This window comes from Rhincodon typus, chromosome 3 (genome assembly GCF_021869965.1).
Source record: "Rhincodon typus isolate 14 chromosome 3, sRhiTyp1.1, whole genome shotgun sequence".
NCBI classification, from domain to species: Eukaryota; Metazoa; Chordata; class Chondrichthyes; order Orectolobiformes; family Rhincodontidae; genus Rhincodon; species Rhincodon typus.
In genome coordinates this window covers 82,107,578-82,112,606 of record NC_063334.1, presented here as the reverse complement: position 1 = coordinate 82,112,606, position 5,029 = coordinate 82,107,578, and the positions used below count along the sequence as shown (strand labels likewise).

Genomic DNA, 5,029 nt, shown 5'->3' with positions numbered 1-5,029 from the left:
GAAACGTCAACTCTGTTTTCTCCTTCACAGATGCTGCCAGACCTGCTGAGCTTTTCCAGCAACTTTGTTTTTATGCCCTGTTTTACTTTGGCTCACGAATACCCAACTGGTGAATTAAAAATTCTCATATTTATGGTTAATTTCCCCTTTCCCTAAAACTTTTAAAATATTTTGATGTATTAAATAAAAGACTAAGAGATTATACCTTATGAAATGTAGACAGTATGAGATTGGAAGTTCATATCCAAATGTCTGGTTTATGGTTCATGGTTCATGCCAAGAAAACAATATTTCCAAGCAATATGGAATTAGATTGAAAAGAAGCAAACAAACCCAAATCTTAAAGTTTTATATGCATGCTTTACAATTATTCCATTGTTCTTAAAATTATGCTAAATTGTGATTATAAAAGCTATGAAATGTAAAACTGTAAGCAGTTTAACTTTCACCTGACATTTATAATAAGCTCTGACTCAGATTATTTCAGTTGAACATTATGATGCCACAACATAAAGAACCAAAACCACTAACCATCCACGAGGGTCTGACAGGGACACTTAAAACCAAATGGAACCAGGAACAGACAATTTTTAAAATTAATTTAGAGATCGTTAGCCAAGAACAGGACTTTATACATAGATTGGAACAAGTAACGAATGTGTTGCTGTTTTGCAATGCCAGATTTGGAATACAACACAAGACTTAATTAAAGCATATGCCTGGATTCTGTCTAACCAACATTTTAACCTGTGGTGTTTCGAAACCACAATACATGTTATTTGTGTGAATATATGAAGGATATATCTCAGTGCTACAATGTCTAGACACCAAATGTAATTCAGTCTTGTTATATAATGGAACAAGCATTCTTATTTCATTTGTTTCATAGAATAAATCTTCTTTTTAAAAAAAAAACACTGCATTCATCTTTTAAAAATAAACTTAAGTAATTTTCAAAGAAGTACTTCAAGAGAGAGTGTTGATTTGTTAGCAAGTGGACTCAGATTGGTAGAGGAAATGCACCAGTCAGAAAATGATAGTTAACTAGAAAGCTTTGTTTAAAATTTTAATTCAGGCACCGTTGACTGACTGTCCCCTTTATTCCAACTCTATCTTCTGTTAGTTCAGCAATCCTCCACCTGTTCTAATATACTACCTCAAACATCATGGGCTCTTGTATTATTAAGCAACCTAACATGTGACATTATATTGAATGCCTTTTAGAAATCACCCAATATATTCAATGGTTCCCCTTTATCTATTCTGCTTGTTACCTCCTCAAAGAACTAATAAATTTGCCAAACATCTTTCCCCTTCATGAAGCCATGCTGGCTGCTTGATTATGTGTCTCTAAATGGTCTGCTATTACTTCCATCAGAATAGACTAACATTTTCACATTAATATAGTTCATGCTAACTAGCTTATAGTTAGCTTTTTTTTTTTCTCTCCCTCTTTTTTGAGTAGGAGTGCTACATTGGCAATTTTTCAACTCTGAGACCATTCCAGAAGCTAAGGATTCTTGAAAGATTACTACCAGTGCACTCACCATCTCTGTAACTAATTCTTTTAATATTCTAGCATGCATCCCATAAATCCCCTGGATGTTATCAGTCTTTAGCATCATTAGCTTTTGGAGTATCTTTTCTCTAGTGGCAGTTGTTGTATTTATATCCTCCCCTCCTTTAGCCCCTCGATTATTTCATACTTCTGGAATGCTATTAGCGAGGACTGGGGCAAAGTGTCTTAAACTGTTCTGTCATTTCTTGGCTTCCCATTATTATTTCCCTAGTCTCATTCTCCGAGGGCCTGTGTTCACTCTTACCTCGCTCTTCCTTTTCTTTGTTTTTTTTTTAAATTAGCTCTTACCCTCAGTTTTATGTTAATTGCAAATTTTCCCTATTTATTTTTTCTCTCTTTCTTTTTGGTCACCTTTTTTAAAATCCTCACAATCCTTGGATTCACCTCTAATCTTTACTGCATTGCATAGGTTCTCTCTTTCAATTTGATACTGTCATTAACTTTCCTGGTTAACCATGTTCGGTTTATCCCCTTTCTAGGATGTTTCTTCCTCACCGGTATATATTATTGCTGCCAATCATAGACTTTTTTGAAAAAAGCAGTCTACTATTGTTCATCAACTGTATTTTCTACTAAACTCCTTTCCCAGTTCACTCAAGCCAACTTTGCCCTCATTTCCATGTATTTAAATCTTATTTAGGTGTAGCATAGTTCTTTCTGACCAAAGTTTCTCATACTCAACTGAACACTAAATTCTACCATACTATGATTATTGATTCCTAGGGGATCTTTTATTCTTAGTTCATGTATTAAACTTTCATTATTACCAGATGCAAATAGTCCGATTCCTAGTTTGATCCACAACATATTTCAGGAAACTATCCTGAATTCTTCCTCGTGGTTAAATGTGCAGTGGTTAGATTATATTTAAAGTAATAACTAACAATGAAGCTATTTTAATACTAACACAGCTGAAGAAATCATTTTGTATATTGCATTAACTATATGTACTGATCAAAATATTGTATTAAGTAGGGGCCAATCATGAAACAAGTGGTCAAGAACAAACAAAGAAAATTACAGCACAGGAACAGGCCCTTCAGCCCTCCAAGCCTGCGCCGATCCAGATCCTCTCTATCTAAACCTGTCGCCTATTTTCCAAGGATCTGTATCCCTCTGCTCCCTGCCCATTCATGTACCTGTTTGGTTTTACATCTTAAATGAAGCTATCGTGCCCACCTCTACCACCGCCGCTGGCAACGCGTTCCAGGCACCAACCACCCTCTGCGTAAAGAAGTTTCCACGCATATCTCCCTTAAACTGTTCCCCTCTCACCTTGAAATTGTGCCCCATAGTAATTGAGTCCCCCACTCTGGGAAAAAGCTTCTTGCTATCCAACCTGTCTATACCTCTCATGATTTTGTAGGCCTCAATCAGGTCCCCCCTCAACCTCCACCTTTCTAATGTAAATAATCATAATCTACTCAACCTCTCTTCATAGCTAGCACCCTCCATACCAGGCAACATCCTGGTGAACCTCCTCTGCACCCTCTCCAAAGCATCCACACCCTTTTGGTGATGTAGCGACCAGAACTGTACGCAGTATTCCAAATGTGGTCGAACCAAAGTCCTATACAACTGTAACATGACCTGCCAACTCTTGTAGTCAATACCCCGTCCGATGAATGAAAGCATGCCGTATGCCTTCTCGACCACTCTATCCACCTGCGTTGCCACCTTCAGGGTACAATGGACCTGAACACCCAGATCTCTCTGTGCATCAATTTTCCCCAGGGCTTTTCCATTTACCGTACAGTTCGCCCTTGAATTGGATCTTCCAAAATGCATCACCTCACATTTGCCTGGATTGAACTCCATCTGCCATTTCTTCGCCCAACTCTCCAATCTATCTATATTTTGCTGCAATCTGCTACTCCAATCTTAGTGTCATCTGCAAACTTGCTAATCAGACCATCTATACCTTCTTCCAGATCATTTATGTATATCACAAACAACAGTGGTCCCAACACAGATCCCTGTGGAACACCATTGGTCACAGTTCTCCATTTTGAGAAACTCCCTTCCACGACAACTCTGTCTCCTGTTGCCCAGCCAGTTCTCTATCCATCTAGCTAGTACACCCTGGACCCCATGCGACTTCACTTTCTCCATTAGCCTACCATGGGGAACCTTATCAAATGCCCTACTGAAGTCCATGGATATGGCCTCTACAGCCCTTCCCTCATCTATCAACTTTGTCAGTTCCTCAAAGAATTCTATCAAGTTGGTAAGACATGACCTTCCCTGCACAAAACCATGCTGCCTATCACTAAGAAGCCCATTTTCTTCCAAATGTAAATAGATCCTATCCCTCAGTATCTTCTCCAGCAGCTTCCCCACCACTGACGTCAGGCTCACCGGTCTATAATTTCCTGGATTATCCTTGCTACCCTTCTTAAACAAGGGGACATTTGCAATTCTCCAGTCCTCCAGGACCTCACCCGTGCTCAAGGATGCTGCAAAGATGTGTTAAGGCCCCAGCTATTTCCTCTCTCACTTCCCTCAGTAACCTGGGGACTTGTCCACCCTAATGCCTTTTAGAATACCCAACACTTCCCCCGTCCTTATGCTGACTTGACCTACAGTAATCAAACATCTATCCCTAACCTCAACATCCGTCATGTCCCTCTCCTCACTGAATACCGACGCAAAGTACTCATTAAGAATCTCACTCATTTTCTCTGACTCCTCGCATAACTTCCCTCCTTTGTCCTGGAGTGGGCCTACCCTTTCTCTAGTTACCCTCTTGCTCCTTATGAATAAAAGGCTTTGGGATTTTCCTTAACCCTGCTTGCTAAAGATATTTCATGACCCCTTTTAGCCCTCTTAATTGCTCATTTCAGATTGGTCCTACTTTCCCAATATTCTTCCAAAGCTTTGTCTGTTTTCAGTTGCCTAGACCTTATGTATGCTTCCTTTTTCCTCTTTGATAGTCTCACAATTTCACCTGTCTTCCATGGTTACCTAATCTTGCCCTTTCTATCCCACATTTTCACAGGGAAATGTCTGTCCCGCACTCTAATCAACCTCTTTTTAAAAGCCTCCCACATATCAAGTATGGATTTACCCTCAAACAGCTGCTCCCAATCCACATTCCCCAGCTCCTGTCAAATTTTGCTCTAGTTGACCTTCCCCCAATTCAGCACTTTTCCTTTAGGACCACTCTCATCTTTGTCCATCAGCATGCTAAAACTTACAGAATTGTGATCACTATTCCCAAAGTAATCCCCTACTGAAACTTCAACCACCTGGCCGGGCTCATTCCCCAACACCAGGTCCAGTATGGCCCCTTCCCGAGTTGGACTATTTAAATACTGCTCTAAAAAAACCCTCCTGGATGCTCCTTACAAATTCTGCTCCATCTAAACCCCTAACACTAAGTGAATCCCAGCCAATGTTGGGAAAATTAAAATCTCCCATCACCACCACCCTGTTGCTCCTACAACTTTC

General features: G+C 39.8%; 1 protein-coding gene across 1 annotated transcript in view; it reads right to left on the bottom strand.

Moving 5' to 3' along the window:
• Positions 1-5,029, bottom strand: part of LOC125481813 (tetratricopeptide repeat protein 37-like) — a 190,069-nt gene that overhangs the window by 19,925 nt on the left and 165,115 nt on the right. The window lies entirely within an intron of this gene.